This window comes from Dasypus novemcinctus, chromosome 6 (genome assembly GCF_030445035.2).
Source record: "Dasypus novemcinctus isolate mDasNov1 chromosome 6, mDasNov1.1.hap2, whole genome shotgun sequence".
In the NCBI taxonomy this organism is placed as follows: Eukaryota; Metazoa; Chordata; class Mammalia; order Cingulata; family Dasypodidae; genus Dasypus; species Dasypus novemcinctus.
In genome coordinates this window covers 133,270,800-133,297,323 of record NC_080678.1, presented here as the reverse complement: position 1 = coordinate 133,297,323, position 26,524 = coordinate 133,270,800, and the positions used below count along the sequence as shown (strand labels likewise).

Sequence of the window (26,524 nt, the reverse complement as noted above, 5' to 3'; positions counted from 1 at the left end):
TTGGTGCAAGCCAGCGCCAGAACGCTGATGACTTTGGGGAGAAAGCATGGTCTTGCCAAAGCCTGGATTTTGGATTTCTAGCCTCCCAAACTACAAGACAATACATACCCCTCCAACCAAATGTATGGTATTTTTCATAGCAGCTTGGCCAATAAGACAGATGGCATATAGAAAACAGAAATTTTTCCCAGAAGGAAAATGTAATCATGCCTAAGGGTTGGGTCTGCAAGATCAAGGTATTCCTCTGAGAGAGTGCTGTAAAAATTAAAGGGCTTAGCATTTGAGCATGTGGAGGAGGCAAGCAAAGATGCAGCATACGGGTGCCTGGGAACTGGAATATGGGAGAGGAGCCAGGAGAGATGGGCTGGGAACAGACTGTGAACCAAGAATTCTGGGTTTTGAGTTGGAATTCATTATAATCAAACCCTGTTTAAAAAAGATTAGTCTGGTTTGTGGAGGTGAATGAATTCTTGGTGTGGGAGAGACAAGAATTAGTGAAATCACTTTGGAGACTATTGTTCATTTCATATAAGAGAGAATGGAGGTGTTAGAAAATCCCATTTGATGATCAGTTTTGTACATTTGGAATTTGAGATATTTCTGGAATGAGCTACCCCAGAGGGTTAGCTGGCTACTTTAGCTAATGTGGGTTCATCCTGAATGCCATTGCAAGGGATGCAGCTGCAGGGTCTCAGAGCAGTGATATAGTGTAACTTTACCCACAAGAGATCCTATGGAAAGAACCCTAAAGAAGGCTGTGTTGTGAAACTCTAGCATAAAGGGAGAAGCCTTGGAAGAAGATTTTAAGGGTGAGTACACATGGACATATTTCACGGCTGAGGGGCAAACAAGGAATGAAGTGTGAGAGGATTGGTGTCTCCTAGTTGGTTCTTTTTAAATTTTTTATTATTTTTTAATTTATTTCTCTCCCTTTCCTACCTCTTCCCCCCCCCCCCCCCCAGTTGTCTGCTCTCTGGTTCTTCCTTATACTCCTAATCTGCTGACAAGTCCTACGTAATACTATCCCCTTAATAAGAAACTGCTAAGGATCAGTGCTGGAAACCATCTATCTCTGAAGCAGTTCTTAAAACCAGGCCTGCTTAGTATCAGTGGACACAGAGTAGACTAGTCATTGTCCATTCAGCATCCATCTCTCATTTTTCCTTCCAGGATAAGACCCAATTGCTTTAAGGGTAATCTCTCTTACTATGGACAGAACAAATGATGAAATTTAAGCCAACACACACACACACACACACGCATACACAGTGTAGATACTTTGTAGAGGCTTTTAGGAAGTTCCCCATGCATCTCTAGAGAAAGTTTCCAGAAAGCAATTACTTATCTCTCCCACTGGATAGTTTCTGAAAGCCTTTCCATGACCTCAAGAGGAAGCAGCCTGAAGATGAAGACAAATGAAATCAACACACTGGATGGTCAAGCAGAAAGATGGAGAGAATCTGGGTCCATGTTGACATAATTGAGCTGCTGAATCAACCAACCTGAACCCTGCCTGCAGTGGCTCTGGGAGTTCTCCTACTCCTGTTTAAGGAGCACTGCCTGACACTTGCAGCCAAAAGCCTTCTGTCTGTCACCAGCGATTTTCACCCGCCTTTCCCTAAATTCTGTCCTTGAGGGCCCTCTGTATCTATGACTCAGAGACATTTGTCAGTCCTGATCTTTTTGGATCTCTGTTTCCCACCAAGGATTTTCTTTGCTGGAATTTTCAAATTTCCTTTTATCATTTTGAAAGTATTTTCACACGGAAGACCTATGTCTACCTCTGTGGCCAAGGAGACAAAAGGTTTCCTAAAGTTCTTATCAGTTAGAAGCTAGGAGTCTTAACTACAGCTGTGGGTAGGGGTGCTCTTCCTCGAGGAGCTTCCATTTCTGTCAGAACCTGATAGAGGTCAAGGTCGGTTCCTGGCACTTAGTGTGTCTCACCAGATCTCGTCCTCACCATAGCCTTGAGGAGTTGACATTCAGGGAAGTCATTCATGCTGTGTTCCAAATATTTCTGGTTTCTTCATTCTGAGCACAGGGCCATGGACTTATTCTGGCCAAAAAGTGATGAGAAGAGGCCATGGGTGCTACTTCCATGCCATCCTGGCACATTAATTGCATGTGCAGATGTGCAGATCCCACCCACCCCCACCCCTCTGTGATCTGGCCCAGGGATCATAACAAGCAAGGAGAAAGGAAACATGGAGCAGAGCTGCCCCCTGACCCACGCTGGAGAGCAAGAATAAAACCTGCATTGCGAGGAGTCACTAAGATGGGGGGTTTGTTCGCTCTACAGCAGCATAATCTGGTTTATTCTGACTTAAACGTTGTTAGTGTCATTTTTGTAGAGGAGCGAACTGAGATTCAGAGAAGGTAATTATTTGTCTCAGATCACCAGTAAAGAGGGGACTATTCATTGTCCCCTCAAATAAAACTGTGGTTACTCTGAAATAAAGTCCAGGACCTTTCCACTCAATCACCCTGCTTCCTTAAAGACCTGGTCAAACAAAAGGCCTGAGTGGCTATCCAGATTCTACTGAAGACACTTAGAGAAAAAGGTGAGAAATTCTTTCACTGATTGGAAGACTCTCCAAACATTGCTTCTTCCCCGTGCTTAGCTCATACCAAAGAAGTCTCCTCTTTCACTGTGCCCGCCCCCACAGTGCCCCCCAAAGCACACTGGGATGCACATAAAGCCATGTGCTCTGCTTTTTTGCCTAATCCTCTGGCATAACATTCAAATTTCTTAGACTGGCATGCAAAACACTCCAGGATCTGGCTACAACCCAGTTTTTCCATTCTTTTTTTTTTTTTAAAAGATTTATTTATTTATTTAATTTCCCCCCCATCCCCTGGTTGTCTGTTCTTGGTGTCTATTTGCTGCGTCTTGTTTCTTTGTCCGCTTCTGTTGTCGTCAGTGGCACGGGAAGTGTGGGCGGCGCCATTCCTGGGCAGGCTGCTCTTTCTTTTCACCCTGGGTGGCTCTCCTCACGGGCGCACTCCTTGCGCATGGGGCCCACGCGGGGGACACCCTTGCGTGACACGGCACTCCTTGCGCGCATCAGCGCTGCGCATGGCCAGCTCCACACGGGTCAAGGAGGCCCGGGGTTTGAACCGTGGACCTCCCATATGGTAGACGGATGCCCTAACCACTGGGCCAAAGTCCGTTTCCCGAGTTTTTCCATTCTAATGCCATCTCTTGACCATTCCCGGAGGAACTCTTCCTCCTGCAGCCACATGGGTGGTCCTGGAATACCCAGGACAGTCATGCTGTGCTCACTCCTGCCCCTTCATATGCTTTTCTTCAACTTTGGCCACATTAAAAAAAAGAAGTTTGTAAGGCTTTACATAGGGGTCCTGCAATTCGGGGGTTGGGGTGGCACAAGAGCTGGGGGCCTGGCACGTGCCTGAGCAAGTCAAAGGTGAGAGGTGATGGCTCTGACAACCTGCCTGGTGGGAGGGCAAAGAGGAAGAGTCAATACCCATGCCAGGGCAATGATGTGGATGTCCAAGGGGACCTGGACGGGAGCGGCAGCCAGGACCCGCCATGAAATATGGAGGGGCGATATGGGCCTGGACAGAGAGTGAGTGAGCCGAGATATCTGCTCACATAGAGGGGGCTTTTGGGAAAATGACTAAAGGGCACCCTCCTTTTGGCTGATGAATTACACAAAGGTGACCCTTCCTCCCCCACTCATCAGGGTTCAGGGCTTAGCTAACAAAGCGCTGCCTGCATCCTGGCCTTCAGGTACCCACCTGTTTGGCACCTTCATTCATGGTGTGAAATATATAAACATATTGGTAGCCCTGGAGTGGACCCAGGAAGGGCGAGGGCTGAGGGAGGGCGCTGTGTGCAGCTAGCCAAGGTCAGGACCTCATTAATCAACAGAGTTGCATTTGGAGATTTCCCCTTCCCCAGGGCAATTCCTGGGGAAACCACAGGATTCTCTTTCTGCAAAGTATCCGCCAAGCCTAGAGGGCCTCAGGCCAGATTCCAGGGGAGGAGGTGTCTGAGCTGATCCATTCGGCTGGCTGTGAAGCTGGGCGTAAAGGGAGAGGTTGAGGATGCCTCTTTCTCAAGACTGTTTTCTGCCCAAAGCAGAACAGGCCTGGAGGAGGCAAGAGCCTGCAAATCAGATCAGAACACAGAGTTTTCTGTTTGGAGTGCTTAAAGTAACTGGACATGCCCAAGATTTTATTTACAAGGGCCTAGGCAAAAATGAATCTGTGCATTGAGTTTGAATGGTTATTGGAAAGAAACAAAGCAGTTGCCTCCTGCAGGGGCCCTACGAGGTCCAGCTAATAAGATGCAATACAATAGCCACGCCTGTTTTCCCACTATGAAGCATGGGCTCTGCACAGGCTGCCGTAACATGGGAGGATTGAAAGGCTCCGAGTCCAGCTGCTCTCTAGAAGCCGGCAATTTCTACACACCACTTTCTGCCACATCATGATTTTAGAGTTAATAAAGCAGGGCATTTATGTTCAAGGGTGTGTGCCAGGTTTTCCTGTCCACCCAGATGCTCCCTCTCTTCAAAGCCTAAGGATTCTCTCTCCTTATGGGGGATGGGTGCAGGGCAATGCACTGGCTGAAGCTTTGCAAATGGGTGAGCTGGCAATTAATGGAATGAGCCATTAATATTTATTGGGTACCCACCAAGGCTCAGGGACTAGGTGGCCCCAGACTTCACACCGAGGTAATTATGTGTCCATTTGGTCTTTCAATAAAATATTTTTCAGCCTCCACTGGGAATTTTTTTATTGGCATTGGACTTCCACACAATTTATTTTTATAGTCTTTTATGTGAGGTTGTAACCTGATTTTGTCTAGGTTCTTGACTGTGGAATTGATCCAGGCAGGGCTGAAGAAGGCCAGAATAGGGTTCCAAAGGCAGGAGAGCAGAGGAGAGAGCAAGACCACTTTGAGATTGCTTTTTAAACGACTAATTGTTCCGCCCCTTTGTTAATGACACAGGATGTGTCCCAGCTGTTTGCTGCTTTGATTGATTACCCCACTGTCAATTCCCCAGGAGGGCCATTAATAAGGCCCCTGGAGAATATCCAGGCATCTGGTCTTATCCCCAACAGTACCGAGCTGCTCCTGCAGAGGGTTCTTTGCTCAGAGGGAAACACGGTGGTAGGTAGGAGCAAGGAGCCCAGTGAGTGCCGGGAGGGGCAGCTCTAGAGACCTGTAGGAAGTTAATCTCCTGGGGAGGGCGGGAAGCGTTGGCTGCAAGGGGGGGGGTGCCAGCATCCTCTGTCTCAATTAGACACTCAAACCTATGAAAGGGAGGCTGAGACAGAAGCCGGGGAAGAATCTGCCAAGGCCACCCAGGATTAGGCAGCAGAGCAGAGATCTAAATCTAGGTCTGCCCACCTCCTTGCACTCCCAGTAACTGACAAGGCACAAGGGCTTGCAAAGGCCTCGAAGGAATGGTGCAAATCTATGACAGAGTCCTAAACTTCATAGTACTTTTCATTTTTCACTGGTAGAAACAAAATCACGAAGAGCCCTGGAGGTCAGTGGCCACTGGGAGTATTGGGTGGTCCAGTAGGAATTTCCAAGTTCCTGGGAGAGATGGGTTGAGACCTCAGGGCCCACCAAGGGGAATTTCCTGATGTAGCAAGCAGGGATTCTTCCTTCTATGTGTCCCCGGAGCAGCCACCTATGTAGGGACACAACGATGTCTGCAACATTTCAATTCATTCATTCTGCTCACGTTTATGAAATGGTGAGCAGGTGCAGAGTCTTGATTTTAGGCATCCTGAGGAAGAAAAAGATACACAAGACACGCTGCCCATCTTTAAGGAGGAATTGAACCCTGGTACTTACATGCTTGCCCGAAGGATGTCCTGGAAGCTGAGGGAAGGCCAGGATGATGAGGGCAAGAAGGCACCTGCTGCCAGTACACCATGGAGCAGGAAGCCGACTCCTCCTCACCTGGGCAGGGGGTGGCCATTCCTGCGCAGCCCAGTTCAGCTCAAGCATGAGACTGTCTCCTGGCATAGCCCAAGGAAGGCTGTGCACTGTGAGGCAGGTCTTGTCATACCTTTCAAAGAGCCAGGTCAGCCAGTTTTGGCTCTGGTTAGGATCAAATGGATAGGGGCGTGCTTGTTAAGAAGTAAAGTTTCTGGCTTCAGATTCTGAGCTGATGTCTGCTCCCTGAACTCTCTCTTGACTGACCACCAGACCTGAAACTGTCTCAACTGGCCTATTGGCCACTGACCTCCTATTTTGGCCAGGCTAGTGACTCCTTCTGCAGTGGTCTCTCCGGTCCAGAGTGCTCAAGCACTCTATGCGCCCTGCTCTGACACTGCAAACCTCCCCTGCCGCCCCTGCAGGATCAGTAGGGTGCTCAGGTGCGGGCCAGGCCCTCCCTGGAGAGCGCAGCCACCTAGTCCTTGCTGGGTGGAGAGGGTGTGCCCTGAAGTCCTCAGTGAGCAGGGCTGTTGGCACCAAGACACTGGCCTGGGAGACGGGCGACGGGCCGCTGTCACTCCAGAGAATTTACTGCTGGCAGCGAAGGGCGCTGCAGTGCCTCGGGCCACGAGCAGGGCAGCACTACCGCTCTGGGCTCAGTCAGCCTAAGTCAGGGGCGCGGGCCAAGGCTCCAGTGTGCAGCGCGCAGGCGGCGCCGGGGTTGGCTGAGAGGACCCTGCACGGAACCTAACTGGTGAGGCGGAGGGGGCGGGGCAGGCCGGGTGAGGACAAGTGCAGGGCACCGGGAGGAGGGCGACGGTGGCCCGCCGGGGCGTGGGGGCGGGCGTGGGGGCGGGCGTGGGCCCCAGAGGGCGGGGCCGGGGTGCCGCGGGCCTGGCGGGTTCTCAGGTGAGGTCCAGCAGCCCCTGAGGGCGGGGCTATGCTGCCCTGGGCCCTGTCAGGCCTCAGGTGAGGCCCTGCGGTCACGAAGGGAGAGACCATGTGCTGTGCAGGGAGCCTAAAGGGGTGATTGTGGCTGGAGACCTGGTGAGGCCTGAATGGCCGGGCCCTGCGCAGCGGATGCCCACGTACTGTGACAAGTGCTGTGGCTCCTGTGTTTAGCAGGTTTGGGACAGAGAACAGTTTGGGTCTGTGGTAAAGAAAGTTCTTGAACTCTCCTTTAAGGGTCTGATATGACTGGTCAGAATCCATAATGAGATAGTATGACACAGTCTCTGCTGCCTGGGGCCTGGGGCGGTTGGAGTCCACGAGCTCCATTCTGGTTCAAGGATCAAGGAAGGGTGAAGGGCCTTAAGAGAAGCAGAACAGTAATCCCTCATTAATTAGTTCAGCCACTGGTTTTGAACACTTCCTGTGTGCCAGGCACTATTCTAGACTCTGAGAATATTGATGAACGAGCTGGGCAAGGTCCCTGCATTCATGGCGTTATGTTCCAGGTGGGAGACAGGCAGTCAAGGCTCAGCCCTGGATTTTTGCCTTGTCTATTTTTGCCTTGGTATTTACAAGAATACTGTAAGGAGTTTGAAAGGGATGGAAGCAATAATTATGATGTGACTATGTTAGGCTTGAGATGTGTAGTAGGTTTTTTCCCAACATACACTGTACTAACAGCATAGTTCAAAAAAATTTTTTTACAGTGAAGGCCATGCACCCACTGGTGGCATTTAACTCTCCTTGTGTTTTCACATTTCTATTTATCTATTCATCTCTCTATCCATCTGTCAATTGCCTAGTACATTTTTAGTTGAGATGTCAAATAGGCCATTGGAAATTTGAGTCAGAAGTCGTGGGGCTGTCAGGGCTAAAGTTAATTTTTGGAATTATCACCCATAGATGTAGTTAAACTGAGCCACTGGATAAGCCTAGGTTGAGCCAGGACACAAAGAAGAGTAGGGTTAAGTCAAAAATAAATAAGTAAATAAAAGGGAGAAATGTGGTCAGCCATGCTTAATGCTGCTATTTAGAATGAATTTGGCAGTTAGGAGGCGTTTGAGTTTTCTGGCTAATGGGTTGGCTTGAACAAGGGGGTTTACCAGGCCCATGACTTTGTGGTTAGGAGAAGTCCAAAGTCAAGGCATCAGCAAAATGATGCTTTCTGCCTGCAGACTGGGGCTGGCCGCCAGCTCCCTTGGTCCTTGGCTTTTCAGGCACATGGCAGCGCCTTCTCCTTTCTGTTCTGGGCGCCGCTGACTCCCAGCTTCTGGCTGTTCCCCTTGGCTTCTCTGTCCAGTTTCCTTCACTCATCAGGACCTCCACCAACTGGAAAGGGTCACCCTCCTTGAGTTTGGGCATGACTTAGCTAATAACATCTCCAGAGGTCCTATTTCACTTGGGTTCATGTCCACAGACCTGGGGGTTGGGACTTGATTGTTCCTTTTGTGGGGGACAGGATTCATTCCCCAACAGAAGGATTTTGATAATTTTAACTAGAGCAATGATAGTGGAGTGGAGAGGCTTTAGGGTCAAGTAGACTTTTTTTCTAGCTAGAAGAAACTAGACCATCTAGTTAATACACCAGTGGGGTTGAACTCATGGAAGGAGAGAAGTTATGATATTGATGAGAGAGGAGAAGACTGCATGGGAAATCCTTGACTGCCTGAGAGGACAGGGGATACAAAAGAGGTGACTGACTGACTTTGAAATGAGCAGGGGCCCTAATCCACCACGGTAACTGCGGATGCAGGTAGGTCAGTAACATTGGTGGGAAAGGCAGAGTCATTGGCTGAGTGAGGGCAGTAGGAGAAAAAACAGGTACTGGAAATTGGAGGAGAGACCTGAGACATGGCCATTTTGGAGAGTGGGAAAGTGAAATAACCTGTGAGGTAGAATTGGATGGCCAGGCTGTATTGAGAGCCTATTTGCGAAATGCAGGCATGAGTTTAAAGTGAGCTTAACCAGTGTGGATGTGTCATTTTCTTCAGGAATGGTCAACCTTGTAATGGTGCTGTGAGGGTTAAATGAGGTAATCCAGTTAATATAGTGCCAAGCACGTGATCAGTGTTATCTGTTTTTATTTCCGTCCTCATTGGGCATCTCAGTTTATACAAACGTGGCTAAAGAGAGCTGACATTGACCACTTTGCAGGATCTTCTCCTGTGGCATCTTGTCATGTTCTCCAGTAAAACCAGTCCACTGCAGTTGGCAGCTTCTTGCTTCAGTTGGGCACAGCTTAACTAATAATATCTCCAGGGGTCCTTTCACTTGTGTTCACACCCACAGGCCTGGGGGTTGGGTCCTGAACGTTCCTTTGGTGGGGGTCAGACTCCTGGTGTGGTTCTCTTTATACAGTTTGGTGATCGAGGATGTTTGCTTTTCAAAGCCACGGGGTAGCAGCTAAAACCCTCCATCATCAGACTGTTTCAGAGTTCCCAACTGGATGCGCCAGAGTTTGTCAGCCATGGCAGTTCTTAAGTTTCTGTGAAGATCTCTTCTTCCTGCATTTTGTATTGGATCTGTGGCATCTACAGTTTGATTACCAGGGGGAAATTTTCAGTTTATTAGGTTGACTCTTCTTCCTGACTGCTGGGCAGTATTAACACAAATATAGCAATACTAACTGCCATTGACTGAGGTCTGAATGAGAGCCACTACTACAAGCACTTCATATGCATACTCTCAACTCTGTGAGGCACTTACTATTATATCTCTTTTTTTTTTAGAAGAAAAAATAGGCTCAGAGTGGTTAAGGAACTTGCCCAAGTTACACATGGCCTAGTTTCTGCCACGGACTTGAATTTTTTTTGTTTGGCTGAGCCATCACTCATCTGGAGTAGAGTAGTTAAGGTAATGGGCCCAAAGCCAGATGAGCTGGATTAAAAAACTTCCACTTGCTAGCTATATGACTTGGGCAAATCATTTCACCTCTGTGTGCCTTTATTTCCTTGTCCAGAAAGTGGGAATCATAGTAGCACCTGCGAGGATTAAATAAATTAGAGTTAACCTGCCCAGCTAGTGCCTGGCTGCATTCAGGCAGATGGTAGTACAGTCATGGCGCTATGGGGACTGACTGACCCTGACCCGCACCCCCAAACCCGTCCCCGAGGGTCCTGCTGCCACAGCTTGGTGGAGCTTGAGCATGGAAGGGCGCTGGATCCCTGCTCCTCCCTCAGGGTTCCGATTTTATTAGCTCTCCGAGGTGAGTGAACACTTTATTCAGACTCATCTGACCCCTGGTGTTTATTTCATTAGTCCTGGAATTGCACATCACCTAGAAAAGGGCAGTAAGCCTCGAGGAGTAATGTAATTCCATTTTCATTCCTGAATCAGCAGCCCATGCAAGGGGTGGTCGAAAGGCCAGTTATTATATAGCTGGTGCTGGGCACGGAGTGTGGTAAATGGTGTGTGGTTCCGTGGCTGCGTGCTAAAATGTATGGAAAAGCTTGGCCAAATCTTTGGGGTGACTGTGATGTGTGGTGTCGGTTCCTGATGAAAAGCACCTGGGCAGGCCTTGCATGTGAGACCAGGGACAGCTCTAAGTGATCTTTGATGAGGTACAACAGATTGCCTGAATGCATGCTAGAAAGGCATGGTGCCCCGTGGGCTGGCATCTGCATCAGCAGGGGTGGTTCATAAAACCTGGCAGAACGGCAGGCTTTACTTCTGCAGATTCTGAAGCAGTAAAGCACAGGTAGGGTGCTGGGATCTGTTTTTTAAGTGCTCTCTAAGTGAGTCTGGTATGCACGAGATATCGTTAGTGCCAGTCAGTGCTTTTTAGCCTTGACTATTTCAGAATCACCTGGGAAGTTTTACCAAACAAACACATACACAGACACACACACAAACAAAAAATGATTCCCTGGCTCACCCAAAAGATTCTGATTTAATTGATCTGTTTAAGAGCTGGCCATTGGTATGTTTAAAAAGCTTCCCACCTGATTCTTCTGTGCAGCCAGGTTTGAGTATCATTGTCTATGAATGATCAGCTTGGTTTCTGTTCACAGTTTTGTTACTCCTGGATTTAAAGGAAACATATCTCCAGGTAGGAAAGTAAAAGAAATCAGCATTTCTTAAGCTAAGCCATGAAGATTTCCTGACATTTTGCCCTGGGGAAGAGAATTAACATGCACTGAGAGCATTGTGTAGAATTTCCATCTTGCAGCGGTTCTGGGAGATGTTTATTCTTCCCATTTTGTTGATGAGGATTTGGAGACTGAGGGCAGTTATGTTACTTGCCCAAGGTTTGCATTCAGAAACGTACAACTCCCAAGTCCATACTGCACTCCATCAGTGGTTCTCAAGTGTCACTGCATGTTGGAATCCCTCAGGAAGTTTTAAAAATGACCCAGTGTTGTGTACCATTCTTAGAGATTTCTGGTTTCATTGGCCTGGACTGTCCTGGAACTGGGATTTTGGAAAGCTCTCCAGTTAGTCCTAATCCTAATGTGCAGCTGAAGTTGCGAATCCCTGTCTTACACCTTGTAGCCTCCTGGTGACCTAAATTCACTTTCTTCCACACCAGCAGATTGTCCCTGTGTAGGCTGCCACCACTGGGGCCCCTGCCTCCATCCGTTCACTTATACTTGTCTTAGTGTCCTTTCTTTCCATGCCTTCCTGTATCTTAATAAATAGGTATTGAGTGCCTACCATGTGCCAGACATTTTTCTTGGTGCTGGAGTGCCTCAGTGGTGACAAGACAGCCAGGCCCCTGTCCTCATGGTACTTACCTTGGAGGAGACAGGCAGGAAGCACGTGAGCAGATTCACATGGATTACACACAGAGCAGATTTTCGGGTGATGAATGGTACTTCAAAGAAAAATAAAGTGGGGTAATGAGGAGAGCCATGCAGACTCAGAGGGCCTCTGTAGGTTGGCTGATGAGGGGAGGTATTTCCAAGGATAAGTAGGCAGAAATCGAAATGCTGTGCATGTTTTAGGTAGCAGGAGATGAACTTGGCTCATTTGAAGAATGAGCTCCCTGCCAGAAGGTAGATTGAGGAATACCCAGATCCCTATTTCATTCAAAGCACCAGAACAGCACCTGGCGCATCCCTCAATAAATATTTGTTGGATGAATGAATGAGCAGCCACTAGGTATGGCTGGAACAAAATGACAGTGAGGGAACGAGTGGCAGAGGAGTTCAGAGGGATAGGGCCAGATGATGGGGGCTTTTATTGGCAATAATGAGGAGTTTGGATTTTACTTGAAATGCAAACAGAAGCTCATGGAGGGTTTTAATCACGGGAGTAACACAATCCAGTTTAAATATCTTTTCAATAGGGGTATAATTTAATTACAGGAAAACTCACTCTTTTTAGGTATTCAGTTTGATTAGTTTTGACAAATGTGTCAAGTCATGTAACACTGCCACATTTTCATCAGTCCATCATTCATCCACTCACCAGTTGATGGATACTTGAATTGTTTCCAGTTTTTGCCATTTCTAAGTAAAGCTGCTGTAAATGTTCAGGCACAGGTTTTTGTATGAAACTACATCTGACAGTAGGGTTGCGGGTCGTAAGGCAAGTATATTTTTAATTCTTTAAGAAACTGCCACGGTGTTTTTCAAAATGGCTGTACCATTTTGAAATATCACTGGCAATGAATGAGAGTTCCAGTTGCTTCATATCCTTGCCAGAACTTTGTGCTGTGTGTGTGTGTGTTTGATTTTAGTCATTCTGTATTCTAATAGGTATGTAGTAGTATTTCATTATGGTTTTCTTTTGCATTTTGGTATTTTTCGGGAGTGTTGAGCACCTTTTCATGTGTTTATTTGTCATCCATATTTCTTTGGTAAAATGTCTGTACAAATATTTTGCTCACTGAAAAATATTAGGTTGCTTGGCTTCTTTGTGAATTGGTCTTTATATATCTGGCATAAAGTCCTTCTTCAATATGTGTTTCACAAATATTTTCTCCCAATCTGTGGTTTGTCTTTGCTTTTTCTTAATGGTTTTTAATTTTTATGAAGTCTGCCAATTTTTTTCTTTCTGTGGTTTGTACTCTAGTATCCTAAGAAATCCTTGTATGTCGCAATGTCACAAAGATTTTCTTCTAGGTTTTCTTCCAGAAGGTTTACATATTTAGGCCCATGAGCCATTCTCAGTTGATTTTGTATATATTGTAGAGCTCTGTTCATAATTTTGCATGTGGGTGTTCAGTTGTTCCAGCACCATTTGTTGAAAATACTCTCCTATCTGTGTTGTGTATTCTCAGCACCTTTCCTGAAAAGGGAATTAGTTGATTTTATTCTGTTCCGAGAGGTGTTATGTCTATCCTTATACTATATGACTGTGTCTAGATGTTCCATCTCGTCACTTGTATTCACCATTACAAAAGGTCTTAGCCAGTGCAATCTAGGGAAGCAAAAGACAAAAGGTACACAGATTGAAAAGGAAAATATACAGTGGTCTTTATTTGTAGACAACACATTGTCTATATAGAATATCCCAAGGAATCTATGAAAAAGTTACTAGTAATACTAAGAGTTTGTAGCAAAGACACAGGATACTAGGTTAATATCCAAAAATCAATTGTATTTCTATATACTAGCAATGAATACTTAGAAATTGAAATTTTAAAAATACCATTTACAATGGCTTCAAAAATATGAAAAACTTAGGGATAAATCTAATGAATCACTGAAATAGTTGAGTACTAAAAACTACAAAACACAGAAAAGAGAAATGAAAGGAAACCTAAATAAATGGAGAAATATCTATGAATTTTATTTGCTAATATTTTGTTGATGATTTTTTCATCATGAGAGACTATGGCCTGTAATTAAAGATTCTGTTCTATAATTATGCTTTTGATATCAGGTTAATGATGGCCTCATAAAACAAGTGGGAAGTATTCCTCCCTCTTTAATTTTTGCAAGATTTTGTGTAGAATTTGTTATTTTTTCTTGAAACCTTTGGTAGATTTCAGCAGTCAGGCCCTATGGGCCTGGAGTTTTCCTCATGTTGGTTTTTAGCTATGGACCCAGTTTCTTTTATATACACACACACATGTTCACACATATGCATATACACATATATAGATACATGGCTACTTGGGTTATATATGCTACTCAATTTTTTTATTGGATAACTTCAGTACATTGAGTTTTTCAAGAAATTGTCCTTTTTGTTTATGTTATCAAATTTGGTATATGGTTGTTCATAATACTTGCTTGTTATCCTTCTGAGAGCTCTAATATTAAGATCTCTAGTGAAGTCCTCTCATTTCTTGTTTTGGTTACCCTTTTATATCTTTCTCTCCCCTCTTCCACCTTCTTCCCCTACTTTCTGCCTGCCTTCATTCCTTTCTCCCTATTAATTTTGTCTTCTGGCCAATATGTAATTGGGTTATTTTCTTATTTAAGAGTCCTTTGTATACTTTGAATATAAGTCCTTTATCAGATACGTATTTTCCAATGTTTTCTCCCCATCTGTGGTTTGTCTTTTCATCCTCTTAATAGAGTCTTCTGTAAAGAAGTTTTTAATTTTAATGAAGTCCAGTTTATCATTGTTTTTCTTTCATGGATTGTGCTTTTCATGTTGTATCTAGAACTTCAGTGCCAAACTCAAGGTCAAATAGATTATATCTTATGTTATCCTCTGGCACTTTTATAGCTTTGCATTATACATTTTGGTCTGTGATCCATTTTGAGTTTGTTTTTTTGTGAAAGGTTTAAGATCTGTGTCTAGATTTATTTATATTTTGCACACAGATGTCCCCTTGTTCCAGAACCATTTGTTGAAAACCCTGTGCTTTCTCCATTGAGTTGCCTTTGCTCTCTGTCAAAGACCAATTGATTGTATTTCTCTGGAGGCTTGCTCTTCTGGTCCTTCAATCTATTTGTGTATTCTTTCACCACTACTACACTGACTTGATTACTGCAGCTTTAGATTGTTTTGAATTCAAGTAGTGTCAGTCCTCTTAACTTTGTTCTTAGTATTGTAGTGGCTTTTCTGGGTCTTTTGCCATTTCATCTAAACTTTAGAATTGGTTTGTTGATATCCACAGAATAACTTGCCAGCATTTTCATTGGGATTTCCTTAAATCTGTTGATCACATTGGGAAGAATTGATAACTTAACAATTTTGAGTCTTCCTGTCCATGAACTTGGAATATCTTTCCGTTTATTTAAATCTTCAGTGTTCTCTTGCAAGTTTGCTTTGGGAGCTTATGGAGAATACAAAGAGCAGGTTGTTACTCATCCAGTTACACGAAGGCTGCCACTTTAGACAAGGTGGAATTAACTACAGTCTTCTTTTTCCTTTCCCTTTCCTCTTTCCTACTTCTCCAAATATTTGAATTACTAAGCTTTTACAGCCTTGGAATGTCTCCACCAGACCACTGGGGAATTAGAACTAACCTCACTGATGCTTGTACTACCCTTTTCCTCATTACCCACAAACTTTTATCAACATTTATTGGGGTTATTCCAATTTGAAAAAGAATTGGCTACAATTTCTCTTTTTTCCTTTTGATATTATGGTAACATATACAATATAAAATAGCCCGTTTTAACCACTTTCAACCTTACAATTCAATGGTAATTGAAGTACCAATGTTGTACTACAATCACCACCATCGGTTACTAAAACTTTTCCATCATCCCAAACAGAAATGCTATAATCATTAAGCATTGACTCCCTCTTCCCTCTGTTCCTGGTAACCTTTAATCTACTTTGTCTCTATGAATTTCCATATTCTAGTTATTGAATATAAGTGAAATCAAACAATATCTGACCTTTGTGTTTGGCTTATTTCACTCAACCTGATGTCTTCAAGGTTCACCCATGCTGTCCCATGTATCAGAAGTTCATTTTCATGGCTGAATGATAGTCCATTGCATGTATATACCACATTTTATTTTTCCATTCATCTGTTGATGTCCATTTCTTATGACGTGGCAGATGAATCCTAAATTAAGATTGAAGTCTTGGTATTTTAAAGCAACCTCTTGGACTTATTTATTTTCTTCCTTTGTTTTTTAAAATGATCATTTTTTTTTTGCTGAGATATAATTCACATACCACAAATTTTACCCTTGTGAAGTGTATGATTCAGGACTTGTATATTTATGAAGTTGTTCAACCATGAGCTGTGTCAAATTTCAGAACATTTTCAACAACCAAAAATGAAACCCCTTACCCTTCAAGCAGTCCCTTCCAGGTCCAGTCCTTGGAAACCACTAATCTGTTTTCTGCCTCTATGGGTTTGTCTCTTCTGGACATTTCTTATCAGTGGAGTCATATGCTATGTGGCCATTTGTGTCTGACTTCCAGGTTTTCAAGGTTTATCCTCAACACCTTAATCTTTTTTTATGGTGACTAACATTCCCTTAACATGGATATACTATATTTTGTTTATCCGTCGATCAGTTGATAGACATTTGGGTTGTTTCCACTCTTTGGCTACTATGGATAATGTTGCAATGAAGTTTTTGTGTGGATTTTAAATTCTTAAATTCATTTGGGTATATTCCTAGGAGTGGAGCTATATCCAGACTTCTCTTAAAACATTTAATTCCTTTGGAAGTTTGAATGGAAGAGACATGCACATAAATAATTGTGTTAAGACAGGGCTTTTAGGGGACTCTTAAGAGGTCTCTAAAGTTATCTTCCATTTCATTGGACTGATTTCAAGAATCAGTGAGGAATTTTCCCAGATGCCCACTCAACTGAGAGCTCCTTGAAGGTGGAAGTTATATTCCTCTCTGTATTTTCAGTCCTAACAGTGTACAGCACATTGTAGGCACTCAAAGCCTGAGGAATCGATTGGGGATTTTTCCTCTTCCCAGACGTGATCTGTGATCACATTCCTGACAGGTGGATATAGAGACTCAGGGCATGTCAGGCACCATTGCCAGGCAACCAAGGGCAGCTTCTGTTGCTTGGTGACTGGATAAGAGGATGGGGTTGGAAGTTTAGAGCCTTCATGGTCACTCTTTTAGAACTGCCTCATTGAAGCTGAGCTTGCCTCCCCTCCTCATGCCTCTTTTTGTTCTCCCCACCTTGTTGTCCCTGAGTGAGTAGTTGGACAGCTTAAGCCACTTGCTTCATAGTAGAGCAGGGCTGTCTTGAAGCACGAGTGCCATTTGAAATCTTCAGGAGCAACCTTGTTTCCAGAGGTGGCTCAGACTTCACTTGCTAATCACAAGACTGCTGGGAAGTGGCCCAGAGGCTTTCCAGAGAAGGGAGAAGGTGGGGGTGATGAGTTGGGAGAGGGAAGATTTTCAGAGGTGGGAAACTTGTTTCTTTTTTTCCAGCCTTTAGAAGCTCAGGGCTCAAGCCATAAAGTGACCTAGAAATCCAGAGCATTGGCTTTCTCTTCTCCCTTTTAACTTCTCTCAGAGGGAAGATGTCTAAGAAGAAAAGGGTTGTGGCAACACGTGTTTTCTTTTTTCCCTAAGGGTCCAGGACTTCTCAAAGGAACTGATTATACTCTAAGTTCAGAGAAGAATATTTTAACCATGACAAATGAACATCAGTCTTTCTAGGAGAGAATTTATGGACTTAGAATTTTCTAATTGAAAAAAACATTGCTGACATCCCTGTTGTTTTTTTTCCCCCAGTTTTGTTTTTTAAGTTTTCTTCTTATATTTGATGTCCCCTGTTTTAAAGCTTATGTTTGACATGTTAGATAACTAAAGATTAAGAACAAAGGTGGCCTTGAGGCATATGAGGACAAATAATTTGAGAGAGGTTGGGAAGTCCCCTTTCACAAGTTATCTCCCTCACTTCTTGTTTTCCTAACATAGATGCCTTCTTTGTCCTGTAAGTGACTGTTTTTTCAGGAGACCCCCCATGAAAATGCTCATGTATTAAAGGGAATTAATTTAAAGGTAGAATCTTGAGGGAATAGGCAGAGCAGTCATTTCTGAAGAGAGACAATGGCATTTTACATTTTCCTTTGAGTCTACCCTGGCTTAATCTTTTATTGAGTTTCTCATTTTAGACCATATCCACATATGCCTATTGATAGCACATTATGAAACATGTGGCTGGAGTTCCTCTCTTGATAATAGCAGAACAAATTGCATTTTGTTGGAGAAATATATTCTTATATTAAGAAAAACTTGTTACTTAATAAAACATATTTATAAAAACAATCAGATGCAGGCATGCCATGTATGCAAAACTCATTATGGTAAAAGTAATGAAGCATTATATGATTTCTCACTTTGCAGAGGTGGCTGTTCTGAGATTGCCCAGGGATGATGTGCAGGTAGCCCTTGTGTAGGTCTTTCTCTCCTGGCAAATGTGAGGCAGGAAATGCAATTAAGTAGGACCTGCTCATTGAGACAGCAATGTGTTCTCCCAGCGAGGTAAACACTACTGTACCAAGGGTCCCCAAATCCACCCCCAGATTCAGTAATTGACTGGAAGGCCTCATAAGAATCAGCATGAAGTTGTAGGGCTATTACAGTGAATTTATTCATTGTGATATTTACAGTATAAATAATTACACTGTGATGATTACAGTGAATCTATATAATAAATACAGGGTACCAGTTACAAAGCAAAATCAGCAAAAAGGAAAGGCTCGTGGGGTAAGGTCTGAAGGAGACCAGGTACATGCTTCCAAGAGTCATCTCTCAGTGGAGTCACAAAGGCTTCAGTTCCTCCAGCTACAGGTTGTGACAAAACATGTTACTGTAACCTGAGGCTAGGAGTCCAGGGGTTTTATTGGAGGTGAATCATGTAGGCACAGACTCAGGAGACTCTCAGGAGGACAGCAGGTGTTCAACATAAGCCACATTGTACAGTTGCTTCAGCACATTGATCCACTGTTACCAGTTAGTTTTATATCAGTTAGGGAACTGTGTACAAGTCAGGTTCTCAGATGTCAACCAAGGGCCAGCTGTGCAAGCAGGCCCCTCTAAGGTAGCTGTTTCCAGCCTACTCTGTTGACTGTCTTTTGCACAAGTATGTAATGTGCACGTGTTCTTGACTGTCATGATCTCAGGGAAATTGTTCAGTTGTCACCTATAAATCAGTAGTTCCTTGTGTTACATATGCCCAGGTCTTCTAATTGGTGATGCAGGAACTTTGTACTTTGAAATAAAGTCCTGTCTGTAATTAGTGGTAGAGAGGGGAAGGAATGAGGGGAAAGAAAGGACAGATGGACCCAGGGTTCAGGGGCTTGGAGGAGGAAATATGCTGAAGCAATTTACATCATGAAAGAAAGAAACTAGATTATTTACCTTGGCGCCTAAATAGCAGAAGCATCTAGAAAATGGAGTAATTTAAAAGTGCTATTTTAAGTGTTTAGTTATTTTTACTTATTCCATTTTAATAATTGCAAAGCATTTGCTCAGAGTGAGGTTCTGTGTCGATCAGTTGCAATTGTTGGCAGGGGTCCGATCCTTATAATGCAAAAAGGATGATAATGGAACCTGGGACTATCACAGAAGTCCTTGATCTTGCTGCTAACACATGGGATGTGATAGTTCTCCATCATTTCTCTGAGTGGTAGGTAAAAACTTGTTTTTAATGTTTAAACTTTCATTAGTAACTTGATTGTTTTCATGCAATTGCTTCTACATATTTTATTTTAACCTTTATTTTTTAATTAATTGATTTCTCTCCCCTCCCCCCCAGTTGTCTGCTCTTTGTGTCCATTTGCTGTGTGTTCTTCTGTGTCCACTTGTATTCTTGTCAGTGGTATCCAGAATTGTGTCTCATTTTGTTGCATCACCTTGCTGCTGCGTCAGCTCTCCATGTGGGTGGTGCTAATCCTGGGCCGACTGCACTTTCTTTCATGCTGGCGGCTCTCCTTATGGGGTGCAGTCCTTGCGCTTGGGGCTCCCCTATGCAGGGGACAGCCCTGTGTGGCACGGCACTCCTTGCGTGCATCAGCACTGCGCATGGGCTAGCTCCACAGGGTCAGGAGGCCCTGGGTTTGAACCTTGGTAGGCAGAGGCCCTATCTGTTGGGCCAAATCTGCTTCCCATTTTTACCCTTAATGAAGTGAGTTATTTATCTTCTATGGTTCAAAAATCAACTTTATTAAAATCATTTTACCTTTTAAAAATCAACTTTTTTCAGATACAGTTATGTACAGTAATCTTTACCTGATGAATAAAGTCCCATTTATTTAATTTTTTGGCCTATTTGAATACCCTTATTTCTTTTCCTTGCCCATTAGTATTGGTCAGAACTCTAGTACAATGTTGAATAGCAAGGGTGAGAATGAATGTACTTGTTTTGTTCCTGATCTTAGGTCAAAGCATTCAGTCTTTCACCTTTAGGTATGATGTTAACTATAGTTAGAACTTTTTGGCAGATACCATTTATCAGATTGAGGAAATTCCCTTTCATGCCTAGATTGCTGGTAATTATTATCAGGAAAGGATTTTGGATACTTTTTCAAATGACTTTTTTCCTATATTGAGGTTTTCATATGGCTTTTTAGGTTTGTTATTATGGTGAATTATATTGTTTGATTTTTGAATGTTTGCCAACTGTGAATTCCTGGCACAAAGCCCATTTAGTTATGATCTCTTACCCTTGAAAAACATTGTTGGACTTGATTTGATGAAATTTTGTTTTAAATTTTGCATCTCTGTTCAGTGAATAGTTTTATTTTTTTGTAGTGTCTTTGTCTTATTTTAGCATCCTGGTGATACTGGCTTCATAGAATATATTGGGCATAATTCACTTCTCTTCAATTTTTGGGGAACATTTGTGTAGATTTGGTATAATTTTCCTTTGCTGTTTGATAGAATTCACCAGGGAAGCCATCTAGGTCTGGAGATGTTTTGATTTTAAAAATGATTCAGGACTATTCATATTATCTTTTTCTTCCATAATTGAGCTTTTTAGTTTGTATCATTCAAGGAATTTGTCCATTTTAATTAAATTATTGAATTTAATGATATAAAGTTGTTATAGTATTTCCTGATAACCTTTTTTATATCTGTTGAATCTGAAGTGATGTCACTTCTTTCACTTCTGATTTTTGTGGTTTGTATCTCTCTTTTTTTTCTTTATCAGTATGGCTAGAGTTTTATTAATTTTATTGATCTACTCAAAGAACCAGCTTTTGGTTTCTTTGGTTTTCTCTTTTGGTATTTTATTAGTTTTTTCTATTTCATTAATTTCTGCTTTAATATTTATTTAATTTCTTATGACTATTTTGAGTTTTATTTGCTTTTCTTTTCCTAGTTTCTTAAGGTGGAAGCTCAGGTAATTTGAGCTCTCTTTTCTTTTTTAGTGTAAGTGGTAAATTTCTCACTCAGAACTTTTTTAGCAACATTCCATAAATTCTGTTATGTTAGGTTTTAATTTTCATTTAGTCTAAAATATATTCTGACCTCCTTTTTGGTTTCTTCTCTGATCTGTGGGTTATATAAGAGGGAGTTATTTAGCTTCCAAATATTTAGGCTTTTTTCAGAGACCACTCTGGTATTGATATCTGATTTAATTCCATTGTGGTCAAATAATATACTTTGAATAACTTGAATTCTTTTGAATTTTTAAAGATTATTTTATTGTACAGAATTTGCTTTATCTTGGCAAATGTTTCATGTGCACTCAAGAAGAATAATCTTCTGTTTTAGGTAGAACATTCTATAAATATTAGTTATGTCAAGCTGCTGGATGATATTGTTCAAATCTACTATATTTTTTGCTGATTTTCTTCCTACTTGTTCTATCCATTTTTGAGAGTGGGGCATTTAAATCTCCATCTATAATTATGAATTTGTCTATTTTTCCTTAGCAAACCAAAATTCTTGTTTTTTTTATTTTGAAGCTTTGTTATTGGGTGTATAAATGTTTAGGAATATTATGTTCTCTTGATTAATTGACCCCTTTATCAATGTGAAATGACCTTCTTTGTTTCTGGTACCATTCCTTGCTCTGAAATTGTCTTCTGTAATATTAACATCGTCCCTCCATCTTTCATTTGACTAGTGTTAGTATGATATAGCATTTTCCATCTTTTACTTTTAACCTATTTGTGTCTTTATATTTAAAGTGTATTTTAAGTAGCATATAGTTTGGTCTTTCTTTTTTATTCATTCTGATGATATCTGTTTTTTAATTGGGGTATTCAATCCATATACATTTAATATGATATTGTTATAGTTACATTTGAATCTGTCATCTTACTTTTGTTTTCTATTCGTCCTGTCTGTTTTGTGTTCCCTTTTCCATTTTTATTCCTTCTTTTTGATAAAGTAATTTTGTGGTTGCTTCAGAATTTATAGTATACATCTTTAAACTATTACAGTTTACCTTTAAGTGATTGCCTTAGTTTCTCAGCTGTATGGACAAGAAATACCACACAATGGGTTGGTTTAACAACTGGAATTTATTGGCTCCTGGTTTCAGAGGCTAGAAGACTTGCTTCCTCTTGGGGTAGGCAGTGTTCTGGTTGGCTGGCAATCCCTGGCTGGGTTCCTTGACTTTTCTGTCACATGATGTATCCTTTCTTTCTCTTCCAGGCTCCATTGACTTCCTGCTTCTACTTGTCTATGTGGCTTTCTCTTCAAAAAATTTCCAGTAATAGGATTAAAGCCCAGCCTCATTCAGGTGGGCCACACCTTAACTAAAAATAACGTCTTCAAAAGGTCCTATTTTCCATGGGTTCACACCCACAGGAATAGGTAAAGATTCAGAGCATTTTTTTTTCTGGAGTACATAATTCACCCTACCAAAGTGATATTATGCCACTGCACATATGGTGTTAGAATCTTTATTGATAATATACTTCCTTTTCTCCTTGACCTTTATAATATTTTTGAGTGTGTGTGTATGTCTCCCAGTGTGACTCCCTTATCTGTTTGTTTTTGCTCATTGTCTGCTTGTTGTCTGTTTGTTTTTTTCTTTTGGAGGCCCTGGGAACTGAACTCAGGACCTCTCATGTGGGAGGCATGCACTCAACTGCTTGAGCCATAATCGCTCCCCTTTGTAGTATTTTTGTCATGCAACTTACTTATATGGTTGTAAACTGTAAAATGCATTGTTATTATTTTTTATTAGTCAATTTTCTTTTTAAGTGATAAGAATATTTGTGATATATTTATCCTTATTGTTACCATTTCCTGTGCCCTTCATTCCTTTGTATACATATAGATTTCAGTGTGATATCATTTTACTTTTGCCTAAAGGACTTCATGTAACATATATTGTTTTACAGGTTTGCTGATTAAGGAGTTCTTTCAGCTCTTGTATGTCTGAAAAATCTTTATTTTGCCTTTGTTTTTGAAAGAGATTTTCACTGTTTATATATCGCTATATTGTCCATTTCTTTCTATTCTTAAACAAAATTTTTTTGTGTGATGTTCTTCCACTGCCTTTCCACTAGTATCCTTACCTTTGTTCTTTTATCAATAGCATGTCTTTTTTCCTCTGGTTGCTTTTAAAAAATTCCCTTTATCTTTGGTTTTGAGCAACTTGATCAGATGTACCTGAGTGTAGTTTCCTTACTCATTTTTTTGCCTCGATTTCATTAAGTTTCTTGGTCTGTGGTTTCTCATCAGATTTGGAAAATGACCATTCTTTCTTCAAATATTTTTTCTGGCCTCCCTTCTTTCTTTGATGGAATCAAACTACATGCATATTAGACTGTTTGAAGTTGTCTTAGAGCTCACTGATGCTCTTTTCATTTTATTCAAAGATTTTTTTGTCTTTGTGTTTCAGTTTGGGTTTTTTTGTTTTTGTTTTGTTTTGTTTATTTTTTAGGAGATACCAGGGATTGAACCCAGGACCTTGTACATGGAAAGCAGGTGCTCAACCACTGGGCTACACCTGCTTGTGTTTCAGTTTGGATATTCTATTGCTTTGCCTTCTAGTTCACAAATCTTCTCTTTTATAACAACTTTTAATATATTTACCTGCTAATTCATCTGTTAAGGCTCAGTTTTAATTAAGTATTTTCCTTCTTATCTTTGCATGCTAGGTAATCATTTATTGGTAGTCAGACTGAATTTTACTTTGTGGGTACTGGATATTTTTGTTTTCCTAGAAGTCTTCTTGATCTTTATTCTGGGAGCAGTGAAAGTCAGTTGGATTACTATTATATTTCCTCTCTGTGTGATTATGCCACCAAATTTATATAGAGGTTTTTTCCTTTAATTTTGCTTTCAATTTTTAGTGGATCTCATTTTCAAAATTTAATTGTTTCAAAGTTATTTGCATGGTTTCAGAGTTAAATTTACACAAAGCAAGGTTTAGTCCAAAGAAGTCTCTTGTCCAATCTGTCCCTCTACCCTTTATCCTTCCTTCCCTTATATTTAACCATTGTTTTAAGTTTAAAGGTACTTGCTTCCATTTATTAAAAAATGTTTTGTAATGTGTATTTTTGTGTGTGTGTGTATTGGTATTCTCTGTCCTTTCTTTTACTATGTAGTTTATTTAATTGCTTGCTCTATCTTTTGATAATGTTTCAGATATTTGGGCAAGTTTTTATTTTTTTATTTTGTTTTAAGTTACTGTTTTACTAATAATTTTATTGTAAGCTAGTTTACAAATTTTAGGTTATGGTTTTTAACTCATTTGTGGGCGTGCTTTTCTAATGTGCCTTTGTTACTTGAAAGGATATTATTTTTCTCCTGATTTCCTTTTTTATTATAACTTTTTGTGAGCACTGATCTCAGTGTTTTACTGTTGCTCATGTGTAGATGTGAAGAATTTTCCTATGGCTAAGAAAGGGAGAGTGGGTGAGGAGTGCTTTGCTACCTTTGTAGTTCTAGGTGTCCTCTGTTTCCACCAGGTGTTCAAAGTGTGCTTTTTATGACATGCACTGGTTTCCTCCTATCCCCATTCCCAACTTTATTTGGCCCTTCTGTTTCCTTTGATCCTATTTTCCCCCGCTGCTCAATTTGATTTATACTCCTGGCAGTTTCTCTTCACTATGAAGCCTTGTCCTATAAGAAAACTTTCAGCTGGTTAGTTTCAGGACTTTATAGGATTCCCATCACTCTAGTACCCCCCAGCCTTACTATGTTTCCATTGCACTCATCCAAGAATTGGACCCTGCAAAGCCACTTCCAGTTTCAGATGTTGTTCTTCGACAGATTTTCTGAGTACCTATTGGAGATTTGGGGGTTCTGTAACTTTCAAGACCATCACAAGTCCCTTTTTCTTTCTTCCTCTTTTCTTCTGTACAGTTGCTGATACTATGCAGGAAGTGTTGGTGGAGTTATGCTGAAACCTTTTTTGTTGTATATAATATCTATTTTTTTTGATGGCTATCCAGGTTGCTCTATTTTTGTGAGTAGATTTTAATTGTTGAAATTATGTGAATTTTAATAAGTTTTTGAGTTGTAACAATTCCATAATGCAAGACTGGTAGGATAAAAGGTGCTTTAGCATATTGGTTGGCCTTATAACCAGGAATGGCTTCTGCACATCTGTTGCCCTCTTGTTTTCAGGTGTTCTGGGGTGTTGTGTACACTCAAAATATGCCATAATTCTTAGTTATCTACAATGCCTTGGTATGACTAAGGAGGAAGTGGCTACCTGCCTATAAGATCTAATATTTGAGTCACTGTCTTTTTTCCTAAGGTATGTTTATTCATATTTGTCTAAATCCCTGATATCACATACATGTTATAATATTAACATAAGACTAAGACATTTCATTTTCTGTTCTATGTTTCAGTTTACATTAAAGATTATTTTCCAACATATCCAAATATTTCTGTTTAGGGCTACATAGAAAACTACAATTTGCCAAATTAGATTTTTCAGCAACAACTTTTGTTGCTTCCATATATGCAAATACTAATCTATTGAGTTGAATCTCATTTTATATTCTTAAAAATTCTTCACCCAATATTTCCAGGTCACCTCACAGTTCTACATTGCCTTATTACATGTTTTCAATCATAAGGCTTTTTTCTTTTTTCAAAATTCTACATATAAATTGTATTATTTTCCAGTATGAGTTAGCTGATGTGAAATCCAGCTGAAGGTTTACCCATCTGACCTTCAGAATGGTTGTTTCTTCATTGGAAGAATATTAAAGCTACTAGGAAATGAATGCTCACTGAACACACTCTTTCATATATGACCTGAAAAGTGTTTTAAATAATGTGAATTCCTACATGCCCTGCAAATGTTGCTGTATGAATAAAGGATTTCATGTGGTTTTCATCAAACAGTTTTTCAGCATGAAATATCTGGTATTCCTCCTAGGAGTTTTGTCTTTCTCATAAAGACTTTTCATGATTATTTTTTGTTTTTAGTGATTATTCCTACACTGAATTTTCTTTTGCACACCAAGGTTGGTCCTTGAGTAAATAGTTATACACATCCATTACAAACTTAGTGTTTCTCTTGTTGTGTTCCTTCATTTAATTTAAAGGAGAATATAAACTTAGGCATTCCTCCATTGATTTACAATGTAGAATTTCTCTCACATATCATTTTCCTGGTTTCTTTATAATTTTGAAAAGCAGGTGAAGACTCTTCTATTTTTATTGTATTTATATAATTAGTTCACTCATTTTATATCAAACCATCAATAGAAGGTTTTGCAACAACTATGACATTGTATAGATTTGCTTAGGTAAGATGAAGTAGTTATAAGATAAAAAGCTATTCCCTGTTGATTACAAGCATAGTGTTTCTTCAGTGTGTGAGCTCTGTGGTGTATTAAAGGTTAATTTTATGTTTATAATCTCTTCTGTATATTGA

At 41.2% G+C, this 26,524-nt stretch overlaps 1 long non-coding RNA gene across 1 annotated transcript in view; it reads left to right on the top strand.

Annotated features, from left to right (window-relative positions):
- Window positions 1–6,599: 6,599 nt before the first annotated feature.
- LOC131279040 (uncharacterized) overlaps window positions 6,600–26,524 on the top strand; it is a 58,243-nt gene continuing 38,318 nt past the window's right edge. The window contains exon 1 of the long non-coding RNA XR_009186385.1: window positions 6,600–6,677. This is a non-coding gene — a long non-coding RNA (uncharacterized lncRNA). The remainder of the gene's footprint in view (window positions 6,678–26,524) is intronic.